A 12,006-nucleotide genomic window follows, 5' to 3' on the forward strand; every position below is an offset into this window, starting at 1 on the left:
CTCTTCTACATCAACATGTGTCCCCTCTTCTTCATGTCTCTTCTACATCAACATGTGTCCCCTCTTCTTCATGTCTCCTTCTACATCAACCATGTGTCCCCTCTTCTTCATGTCTCTTCTACATCACATGTGTCCCCTCTTCTTCATGTCTCCTTCTACATCAACATGTGTCCCCTCTTCTTCATGTCTCTTCTACATCAACATGTGTCCCCTCTTCTTCATGTCTCTTCTACATCAACATGTGTCCCCTCTTCTTCATGTCTCTTCTACATCAACATGTGTCCCCTCTCTTCATGTCTCTTCTACATCAACATGTGTCCCCTCTTCTTAGTCTCTTCTACATCAACATGTGTCCCCTCTTCTTCATGTCTCTTCTACATCAACATGTGTCCCCTTCTTCTTCATGTCTCTTCATACATCAACATGTGTCCCCTCTTCTTCATGTCTCTTCTACATCAACATGTGTCCCCTCTTCTTCCATGTCTCTTCTACATCACCATGTGTCCCCTCTTCTTCATGTCTCTTCTACATCAACATGTGTCCCCTCTTCTTCATGTCTCTTCTACATCAACATGTGTCCCCTCTTCTTCATGTCTCTTCTACATCAACATGTTGTCCCCTTTCTTCATACATAACAGTGTCCCTCTTCTCATGTCTTCTCATCAACATGTGTCCCCTCTGTGGAAAGAGACTCTGAAAGTTTCAGGAACAAAGATTCTCTCTCTTTTTGTCCTGATCCATTTCTATAAAAACCTGTCTGAAAATGAGCTGATCAGATTTTGCCCACTTTATGATGTCATAACGATGTTTTGGCTTGTGTAACCATTAGCCAATCAGCAACCAAGGTAACCCCCCCCCCCACCTTATCACCTGAATCTCCTCCTAGAGCACCATTGTGTTCTTTGTAACCAAATCTCTCTCAGAGGGGCGTGGGGAGGGGCTCCTTATTTTCATCTAAAGTAACAGACAGAGAATCAGCACTTTGGAAACAGGGCTGAAACAGAGGGGATTATGGGTAATGCTGCAATGATCTGTTTGATGTTTGGAGCCAAACACTTCAGAGACATGTTTTGTATAAATCTGAGACCTGTAATATGTTGATAAACAGTAGAATAGGGGACCTTTAAAGGTGTGCACAATGACACATCCAAATAGCCGTCCCAGTAATTCTATTTGTTAAAAGGCTTGTCAAACATTTCACAGCAAATAAGCCCAATGTCGGGTCATTTGGAGTAAAAGCAGATCTTTAAATGTGTATCCTTTGGTGATATTCAGACCGTCCTTGGCTTAAGATTTAATACTTAAAGCCAGTCCTGCATCCAATTAAATTTGTAAAGGTAGTTTATATATTTAATTTTCTTTTGCCAAGGTTGCCAGGTGGTGTGGTTCAGCATACACAATATATGCAATGCCAAATGATTAGGTGAAAGTACTTTTAAATGAATTATGTTGGTTTTCTAGAGAGAAGAAAGCTCCCTCGGAATATTTTGTAGTGCTTCGTAAACTGTATTTGACCCGGTACTGATGAAAAACAGCTGAAATGCAGACGGTTGACAGATACACAAACATCAGCAAACCCCCCCCCCCGCTCACACTGAAGCAACGTCAGGAACAAACCTGAAATTGGTTTTGATTTTTGAGGGAAGAAGAGCGGAAATGCTGCCGATATTCGCAGTAAATCAAACATTTTAACGTCTCAAAGTAGAGGTAAGAAACCAACCTGGATAATGAGGGGAAAAAAATTATTTGACAAGCTGTAATATCTCTTTGAAGATGCTCCTAGATATTTGCAAAACACTTCCCTTCCTCCTCCAGACTTCCATTTCTTGCATGAATTTGAACATTTGGCTTCAGGGTCAGTTTGATGCATGCTGGGAAATCTGACTGAACAACGTCCTATCACTGTGACTTTACATGTGCTAGTAAACATCAATAAAATGCATTGAACCTCTAATAGGTGAGCCCTTCTGTTCCTCTGTACAGGGTATATGGTACCTCCACTGTGTTTCTGTATAACCCATAAGCGACTACATCAAATTGAATTGCTTTATTGATTTGATTTGAACATTCTCGCCGTTTTATTGCTTTTTTTTCCCCGTGCCATCTGCCTATATTTCCCGCTGGATCTTCTTTACTTTTTCTGCCGCAGTGACCTAATTCCTCCGCGGGGATCAATACAGTCGTGTCTTATCACGTGGGGACATGTACTGGGAAATAACAACAGAACATGTAGTGTTTGGGAGAAAAGGGGAAAGCAATTTCCAGCTGAACAAAAGGCACAGTCTCTTAGTATGAGCGGCCACAGGAAGAACAAACTCAAACGTTGTAGTTGGAAATTACTTTATAACCTCTGAAAGAATTTGGACTAATACAACTTTTTATATACTCATATGTATACATGTTGCTGCTACTGTAATATATATACGTCTATATTGGTCTTTTATAGAACTGTCTAACTTTTCAAGAACATTATATTGTGTATTCTTTGTAGTTCATGTCCTTTCTACTGTAGATATGTATATATATATTTGGTGTTTATTGTTTTATAATTTGTTCAACCCTTTACATACTTTAATGCCTGAACACTGTAACAATTGTTTTTCCCAATTTGGAATGATCAAAGTATCCATCTAGCTATAAAACGAGTCCCCTTCATTTATATTCTGACGGCGTAGAGAGGAACAAATGGAAACTGATGTTATTGTTTGGGTTATGGCCCCAGCTGGACAGTAGCAGTAACAGTGTGTGTGCGTGCGTGTGTATGTGTGTGTGTGTGTGAGAGAGTCCATATGGACAGCAGAGCGCTCAGACAGCTGGACTCAGTATTTGGTCGACCCTTACTCGCCCCGTCTTTCTCCCTCCGTTATGTTCTCACCGTTTATCTCCCCTCTCCTTTCACTCTAAACCCAGAGGTAATCAGTGGACTTCGGCAGAAAGCGGGGCAACCAAGGGCACGGAGTAAACAGCGCGGTAAAATCCAATCAACTGCACACACACACAAACAAACACACCGGCTGCACACTCATCTGCCACGAAGCCCACAAGCGGATCAACAAAGCTTGCGAAGATACCGAAAACATACATACTGTATCTTCTCTAGCAGAATGCACACACACACACACACACACACACACACACACACACACACACACACACACACACACACACACACACACACACACACACACACACACCACACACACACACACACACACACACACACACACACACACACACACACACACACACACACACACACACACACATCACACACACACACACACACACAACACACACACACACACACACACACACACACACACACACACAAACACACTACACACACACACACACACTACACACACACACACACACACACACACACACACACACACACACACACACACACACACACACACACACCACACACACACACACACACACACACACAATAAGTGCAGTCCAAAGGGCTTCACATAGACATGGTAATGGTGACACACGTTTTACACTTGACTTTTCTATCGCTGTGCCACTTTTGGCCAAAACGCCAACGTTTCCGAGCACTCTTATCCGCACAGGAAAGTGGAGCAGTAGATATACTGTACATGTGTTTTTTGTCAGGGCTGTAAGTGTTGTTTTGTTACTGCAGAAGTCCTTTGCTGCACTGCTAGGCACAGCATGGTTTTCCGTCTAAGGCGAGGACTGCAGTAACACTTTAGTGATGCGTTTCTTCGGTTCTTATCTAACATAAAATCCCTGAACGCACACATGTACCCTGAAAAGTGTCTCTATTTTGTCAAATCTGATGAAAATCACTCTCATTTCATGCTTGGCATTTTCATTCCCTACAAGAACATACAGCTATGTAAAGGGTTTATAAAGGGTTTGATTGATTTAATAGTTTTGTTCAAAAATCTGAATTCTGTGTGTATATTCAAGATGGAAATTCGCCATGGCAATAAATAACAGGAATAAAAAGGAAATGTATGAGTCATTTTATATAAGGCTATATTTACCATGTCACGTGCTGATATTGACTATTATTACATTACATTACATTTAGCTGACGCTTTTATCCAAAGCGACTTACAATAAGTGCATTCGACCAAGAAGATACAAACTAGAAGAAAACAGAATCATATAAGTGCATCAGGTTTCAGAGCTAAAACATTTCAAGTGCTACTCAACTGGCTTTAGATAAGCCAGTCCTTTGTTAGTATACAAGTGCTTTGTTAGTCATTGTATTGCTCGAAGTGGAGTCGAAGGAGATGAGTTTTCAGTCTGCGCCTGAAGATGTGTAAGCTTTCTGCTGTCCTGATGTCAATGGGGAGCTCATTCCACCATGTTGGAGCCAGGATAGCAAACCCACGTGTTTTTGCTGATGGGAACTTGGGTCCCCCTCGCAGTGAGGGTGCAGCGAGCCGTTTGGCTGATGCAGAGCGGAGTGCACGTGCTGGGGTGTATGGTTTAACCATGTCCTGGATGTAGGAAGGGCCAGATCCATTCACAGCATGGTACGCTAGTACCAGTGTCTTGAAGTGGATTCTAGCAGTTATTATGACACTAAAAATATATATAATTTCCTCTTAGGCCTCCATATCCACTCTATGGACTACATGTGTTTCTCGTACTAAAAAGCTTCCCTTTTATATGGAAGTTGTGAGGAAAATATATTTGTTTTCCAACATTCCTAAGTTAAAACTTCCCTTGGGAGATGTCCCAGCCATTTGCAACCTCAGGCATGAGGAGTGAAAACGTGTACAATTTTGAAAAAAGTGTAATATACAAAATGCTTTATAGTACAAGCTAGGGCTGTGCAATTAATCGTATTTTAATCTCGATTACGATTTTGGCTTGCAACGATTACGAAAACAACGTAATCGAAATAAAACGATTATTATTTTTATAAAAAATAAAAAAATGTAATTATTATTTTTTTTTGGTTTTTCAGTTGAATTATACTTAAAGTTCAGGGTAATCAACTGTTAAAAACAAACTGTTCACATTTTTGTTTCAATAAATGGATGTTTTCAAAGTAAATGGATAATCGTTTTTAATAATCGTGATATCAATTATTGACCAAAAATAATCGTGATTAGGATTTTTGCCATAATCGCACAGCCCTAGTACCAAGCTTGATAAATAACGTTAACGGCATCAGATTATTGGCCTTGTGTCCCGACACGAACTCTGAGGCTCTGTGTGCTTAAACTCAGTGCACAGAAGAAAAATAACATTCGAGGAAATATTTGGACAGAGAGTTAAACAGAGGTGAAAGGCTACGTGAGGATGAACGCTGTGTTATCAATATCTACTGCATTAGGAGCCGTTTAAGACCCCATGTACACACAGCATTAGCATGTGGTCAGAGAAATATTACATTGGGTTCTAAAAGCACCTTAGGGAGCGCAGACCTCCGTCAAGGCCTTTTCCATAAGTGAAAAATAATGTGTGTCTCCGCCCTCTGATTTGGATGTGCTCCGAATTTAATGGGTTCCTCCTTGGCCCATGCTACACAATTTGACCAACTCTAAATCAGGCCGGTAGTAGTAGTAGTATTTTTCCCAATAAACCTATAATAAGGTATACAGAAGGGCTGCATGATTTGGAAAAAATAACTTATTGTGATTATTTTTGACTGAGTTGCAAAAATGATTCACAATAACGAAGGAAATTATCATTATTACTGGAAAGTACATTCAAATGATCTGTACTAAACAAGGCCTTTTTACAATTGCTACTTCAGGTATAACTGTGCACCAACGATAACCGTTTATGTATTTTTTCCATCGTCAGGGACTAAATACTGTAAAAGGTGGATATTTTCACATATTTTGCATTTCCCAAATAGTGCCCTTAATGCAATTTGGATATTGCACAAGCCCATATTGCGAATCCGATCAAATATCCTTTAATTGTACAGCCCTAGTATCCAGCATAGACAGCATCTTAATACTGTAAATGGGTCCTTCATTTAAAAAAACACCACTTTTAAACCCCAGGTATCACAGTAATGGCGCATTTCCACTGCCTTTTTTATGAGGGGATCTTTGCCGGATAATTTACCTTGTTAGTCTTATACCCCTTTCACACCAACGGTGTTTCAGGGCCGGTTCGGTGCTGGTGCTTGAAAAGCACCGGGTTTTCCTGTTCACACCGCAGCGGAGCAGCGTCATAGCTCCGGAATCCGGTTCGTTTCGAGCACCAAAAAGTTGTCCGTCTAGAAGCAAGAACCGCATACGTCACGCTTACGTCGGAGGGGGGCGAGATTAACCTGAGCTAACACTTAAGGCGAGTACGGCAAATAAAAGTTGTAACAAGCAGTAGTGCTGAGCAAAGTGACTAGAACGCAACCACACACTTGTTAAAAAAAACACACTTTATAAAGTCAGGCAACACTAACCAGGCTTCGTGTGATTCTGTTTATTTGTACCTTACTTTGACCATCCGTTCTCTGTTATTGATCATTGTGGAGAGCAGGCAGACGTTTTGTGTGTTATTATAGCAGCTATCGGATGGAATCAATACATGGGCTGCACAGGTTGTCATGTCCGACTATCACAAGTAGAATCATAATGAAAAATACGTCGGTAAAAAGTGCCTGTAGAAAACGGCTTAGCAAGTAGTCAGTTTAGCTTCGGTTGCTATGCTAACATCACCCATGTTATACCAGAGAAACTTTCATAACAGCGTTGTGATGCCAAACAGCGTCAATTCAGACTGACACCAAACAGCGTCAATTCAGACTGACACACATTCACTTAAGGGGAACTGGGGATATGTATCAGCTGCTTGTGTGACAGTCAGACAGTGAATACTTTAGAGCCGTGTGAGCTAACCCGGAGCTAACGGGAGAATACACTCCCGTTGAAGAGCAGCCGGCCAGCACTGCAGCGGTCGGTAAATGCCGCTGAAACACATTAATAAACAATGAACCACGGCACTCTGGAGAAAAGTATAAGGTTGGAGAAGTCGTTATTTAATTTAATCTGGCTTCGTATGATTAAAAGCAACGCAGTCCCCGGCCCGTTGTTGTGAGGTGAGCTCCGGCGTTGGGGAGAAACTCAGCGACGTAAACTGTGACGTCATGACGCAGCAGCGGCAGCACCAGTCGGGCTCTGAGCGGTGTGAAAAGAGCCGGCGCTAAACCGAAGAACCGGTTCTGAACCAGAAAAGCTCTAGCACGGAGCTTGAACCGGAGTTGCGTTGGTGTGAAAGGGGCATAAGAAATGTACTGTGTCTAGCCAAGACATCTTGATATATATAATCCCCTGTAAAACTTAATTTGTTAGTTGTTTTGGTTGAGGTACATCTTTGGACAGCCAGGCAAGCTGTCTCCTTCTGTTTTCAGTCTCTGTGCTAAGCTAACTGTCTAAAGATGCTAGTTGCGTCACATAAGAAAATGGTAATTACACGGTACAATCTACTTGTAAGTCCAAGAAAGCTACTGTGCCTGGATAAGAAATAGTTTGGTATGAAACCTCCTGTAAAAATATAGGTTTCGTATGAATAAAACGTGGCATATAGCATGTTTTTGTGAGCTTTACCGGTCCAGATATAAGGGTTTTTGTACAGAGACAGTTTTCAGTCTTTGTGCTAAGCTACCCGTCTGAAGATGCTATATTTCGGTCACATAAGTAAAAAACACCATCTGCTTTACTATAAATCAGTACATAATTTTCTATATGCCATCGTTATCAAGTCTAGATCGTGATTCTGAATCGCTGCGATGTTTCCTGAAAGGTTAGTTGTCACAACAGACATCGTTTTGTTCTGTTGGTCTTGTGAACGGTGTGTATTTATTCTTGTTTCCTGGAAGCCACAAAGACAACGGCTCTCTGAGGCTTCAAGCCCTAATCCCTAGCTGGGATGTGGATGGAGACAAAAAGAAAAACAGGAGGTGCATCGGTGGATTTTCTGATGCACAGCTTAACTCTCCTGTGAAAGCCTGAGATACCCTCGACACAGAATCCCAAGTTACTAAGCAACAATACGCTGAAGACTGTCGTGTCTATGTTGCTCATCTAATGGGATTAGTTTAACGGCAGGAGGTGGGATCCTTTACAAGAAAACAACATGATGATGAATCACAATTTGATGTTTCTATCTACAGTTATCTGGGGTTGAACTGTCCCTTTAAAAAGGTCCCCTATTCTACTGTTTTTCATCAGTATATCACAGGTCTCAGATATATACAGAACATGTCTCTGAAGTGTTTGGCTCCAAACACCAAACAGATCATTACCCATAATCCCCTCTGTTTCAGCCCTGTTTCCAAAGTGCTGATTCTCTGTCTGTTACTTTAGATGAAAATAAGGAGCCCCTCCCCACGCCCCTCTGAGAGAGATTTGGTTAAAAAGAACTCAATGGTGCTCTAGGAGGAGATTCAGGTGATAAGGGGGGGGGGGGGGGGGGGGTTACCTTGGTTGGTGATTGGCTAATGGTTACACAAGACAACACATCGTTATGACATCATAAAGTGGCCAAAATCTGATCAGCTGATTTTGAGACAGGTTTTTATATAATGGCGCATTTCACTGCAGGGCCTCGCACGGCTTAGTACGGCCTGGTTAGGCCAGGCTCACTTTATGCTGCGTTTCCATTACAGTTTAGGAACTGGGGCAGTAACTATAGTAACGCAGTGTAGGCGGAGCCGTGACGTCATCTTCAATGCGAACCACAAAACCAACATTAGCCGTTAGCTGTTAGCACTCAGAGCTCACAGCTCCTCATATCTGTTCAGAAACTAGACAAAAGTGAAACAAGTACAAACCACAGACTGCCTGTGTCATGGTGAATACAGTCGCTGCTTTATTTATGTCTGTATAGGCCGTTGTTGTGAGTGTGGACGGTCGGAGCATATACTGCGTTAGCCAATCTCCATTCAGAAAACACGCATTTTAAAAGGTGTGTCGCCTGCCGTCTGTCTGCAGACTTGACAAAGCATTAATTCATGGTTTTTACTAACCGGTATCAGTATGTTGTTACTTCGGCATCATTTTGAAACGTGTATTACAATTAAATCACGGTCAAATATGTTCATGTTGTTGTAGTTTTAGCCCCCTTGCCAGCGATTCTCTCACTAGTTTAGCATACTCAGCCCGGTTGTTGGCCCGGAAAGAACCTGGATTTTGGAGAGCCAGAAAAACTGTGAAAAAGTACCCGTTAGCCGGAACTACCCCTAGTGGAAACGCAACAAAAATATAGTCAGTATACTGACCTGTGTTTATTTACATGCCTATTCATTTGATTCTACACTGTATCTGCCACCTAGACTGACCGTTTTATGAATGTGTAATGTTTGTTATATTTGAAAACTTCAATACAAATATTGTTTAAAAGAGAGAGGATGAGAGGGTGGCAGCAGTTATGTTTATAGAATCTCTGCTGCTCTCGCATGGCACTAATCACACATTTAAACAAGGAATACGCATAAGGACAAACGTTAAATATTGTTGGATATTGCACAAGCCTATATTGCGAATCCGATCAAATATCCTTGATGTCTTTTATACATAAATATGTGTCCCCGGTGTGTCAGGGAACTCACGCAGCGTCAGAGAATAAAACCCTCTCTCTTTTCCTCCGTACCCAAATCTCTAAAAACGGGGGAACAACGGAGCTGATCCAGATGTGCGTCCGATATGACGTAATATCTGAAATGTGGACCCACGGCCCTATCAGAAACGTTGCTATCAGAAACAATGCCCGACTGTTTTGGACGTCATATGGTCGGTGTTTACATTAGCATCGCTAACACTCAGAGCTAACCTGTACTGGAGAGCATGTGTGTGAAGAAGCAGGAAATAAAAAGGAACTCACCTTGTGGTGTAACCGGCAAGAGAGAAAGCCTTTGAGCTCCATACTGTTTCAGAAAGAATCCTTGATAATCCATGATATGGCGTTTCATCACGGCAGCATTTAGTTTAGGCAGTAGCTGCCGGGTCCCGCATAAGCTCCGCCCCCTCCTTTTTTATTTTTAAAGCTTTATACCCAAATCAGCACTTTTGAAACAGGAAGTGAAATAGAGGGATATGAGGCATGGCTAGAATGGGTGATCTGTTTGGTATTTTGAGCAAAACACTTCATAGACATGTTTTTTATATATTTTTATATATCTGAGACCTATGCTATTGCCTAAAAATAGCATGATAGGTGACCTTTAATACTTTAAATGGGTCCTACACTTATAAACCCCAAGAATCTCAGCAAGAGAGGAGGAGAGGGTGGCAGCAGTTATGTTTTTAGACTCTCTGCTGCTCCAGCTCCTGTCCCACTGCCTCAGAGGTGATTTGTTACAGAGAGGAGAGTGTGTTACCTTGAGAGCCTGCAGTCGGGCCTGCTCCTCCTCCAGGGCCTGCTGCTTCTCCTTCTCGTCCATCCGGCTGAAGGACATGCCGGTGGAGGAGAGGGACGAGACGGCGCTGGACAGGGTGGACGCCCTGCAAAAAATGGAAATATGTCAAACTTATTCTGAAATGTAATCAGGCACCTTTCACACACACCAGGTGCAGCTCAAAGTGATTTCAGAACATGGCACTGATCACAAAATGAAACAAGGAATTCACTTAAAAATGTTGCACACATGCATCTTAATAACTTAATCAAGGGACACAAGGAAGTAAAAGGTGTGATCAGGCAAAGAAAATACAATGAAATAAATAATGAACCCTCATTCAATAAAGGCAGACAGAAGACAAAATGAATAAATACAATAAAATATTAAAACCTATAAAATAAATCAAACAATAACAAAAAATACTTATACAAATAAAAACTAATAAGAAATAAACATTTAAAAAAGACAAATTTGAAAGAGATTGTCTCTAATAATACTATAAAATAAATATAAATAAAATCCTATAGTATGAGAATAATAAAGATTAAAAGACCTATTAAAAGAGGTGTGTCGCTAATAAAAAGCTAATCTAAATAGATGTGTCTTCAGTTGTCATTCAAACACGTCCACTGGGAGTTGGACATTAAGATGTCTACCTAGTGTCTGCGTTTAACTCCTTCGTCTTCTTGCCCTCCAGGGAGGCCAGGTGCTGCTCCAAAGCCTCCAGGAGGCTGCTGGGGGCCTGGAGACAAGAAACACATTCAGTCAGCACCTCAACTTTCTCTCTCATATGCACTGAAAAGATCTTCAAACACACACAAACACAGCAGCACCCAGAGTTAGTTGGTCTCACAGGAAGGTAACAGAGTGCATCAGGCTCCAGGAATAGCCATGGCAACATGCAGCAAACACACACACACACACACACCGTTAGTTAGCAGGAGACTCAAAGGAGAGAGAGAGAGAACAAAGGAGGGGGAAGAAGGTGAAGTGTATCCACTTCTTCACGCGAGCAGAGGGCGATAGGTTAGGAGTTTCCTTCATTTTATTTCACCCGTTCAACATCTTCGACACTCCGAGGTCCTGTTGTGCTTGAAAATAAAGTGCCAGGATGTAGTCTGTGCCCAACTCTAGTTTAACCCAATCTCTTTAACACAGGGGTAACAAATAAACTCATTTCTGACGTTTACAAGCTCTAAAATTCCTCTTTCGTTGTAAGATGGCTTCAGGGAGCTGCATTCAATTTGAGCTCAACCATTCTGGAGTACAACTTAAGTGATAGGTTTACTAGGGGAGAGTTGCTACGTTACTACGTGCACACAACATAACTTCCCTTTGTTTTCTTGCTTATCAAGAAATGTCCCTTGACACTCAGGTCCTGTTGTACTTGAAAATGAGTGCCAGGATATAGTCTGTACCCAAGTGTGTCTAAACGAATCAGATTGAATATAAACTAACTTTTCTGACATTTACAGGCTCTAAATTCCTCTTTCGTTGTAAGATGGCTCAAGGGAGCTGCATTCAATTTGAGCTCAACCATTCTGGAGTACAACTTAAGTGATCGGGTTACTAGGGGATTGTTGCTATGCTACACCGCGAAACACAACTCAGCTGCGAGTTTTGACTCCAAATGTCTTCAGTTAATGCTTCGAGAAACCACAGGAGAG

At 41.7% G+C, this 12,006-nt stretch overlaps 1 protein-coding gene across 3 annotated transcripts in view; it reads right to left on the reverse strand.

Annotated features, from left to right (window-relative positions):
• si:ch211-200p22.4 (phosphatidylinositol-binding clathrin assembly protein) overlaps positions 1-11,520 on the reverse strand; it is a 42,377-nt gene extending 30,857 nt beyond the window's left edge. Inside the window, exons 1-2 of one of the 3 annotated variants that reach the window (XM_034145594.1) lie at positions 10,996-11,520; positions 10,319-10,442 (exon numbers count right to left, since the gene is read on the reverse strand). The gene's annotated coding sequence lies outside the window, so the exon portion shown is untranslated. The remainder of the gene's footprint in view (positions 1-10,318; positions 10,443-10,995) is intronic. The other 2 variants (XM_034145592.1, XM_034145595.1) reach the window with 2 other exon arrangements.
• Between the last annotated feature and the right edge of the window lie 486 nt (positions 11,521-12,006).

Source organism: Trematomus bernacchii, unplaced genomic scaffold (genome assembly GCF_902827165.1).
Source record: "Trematomus bernacchii unplaced genomic scaffold, fTreBer1.1, whole genome shotgun sequence".
In the NCBI taxonomy this organism is placed as follows: Eukaryota; Metazoa; Chordata; class Actinopteri; order Perciformes; family Nototheniidae; genus Trematomus; species Trematomus bernacchii.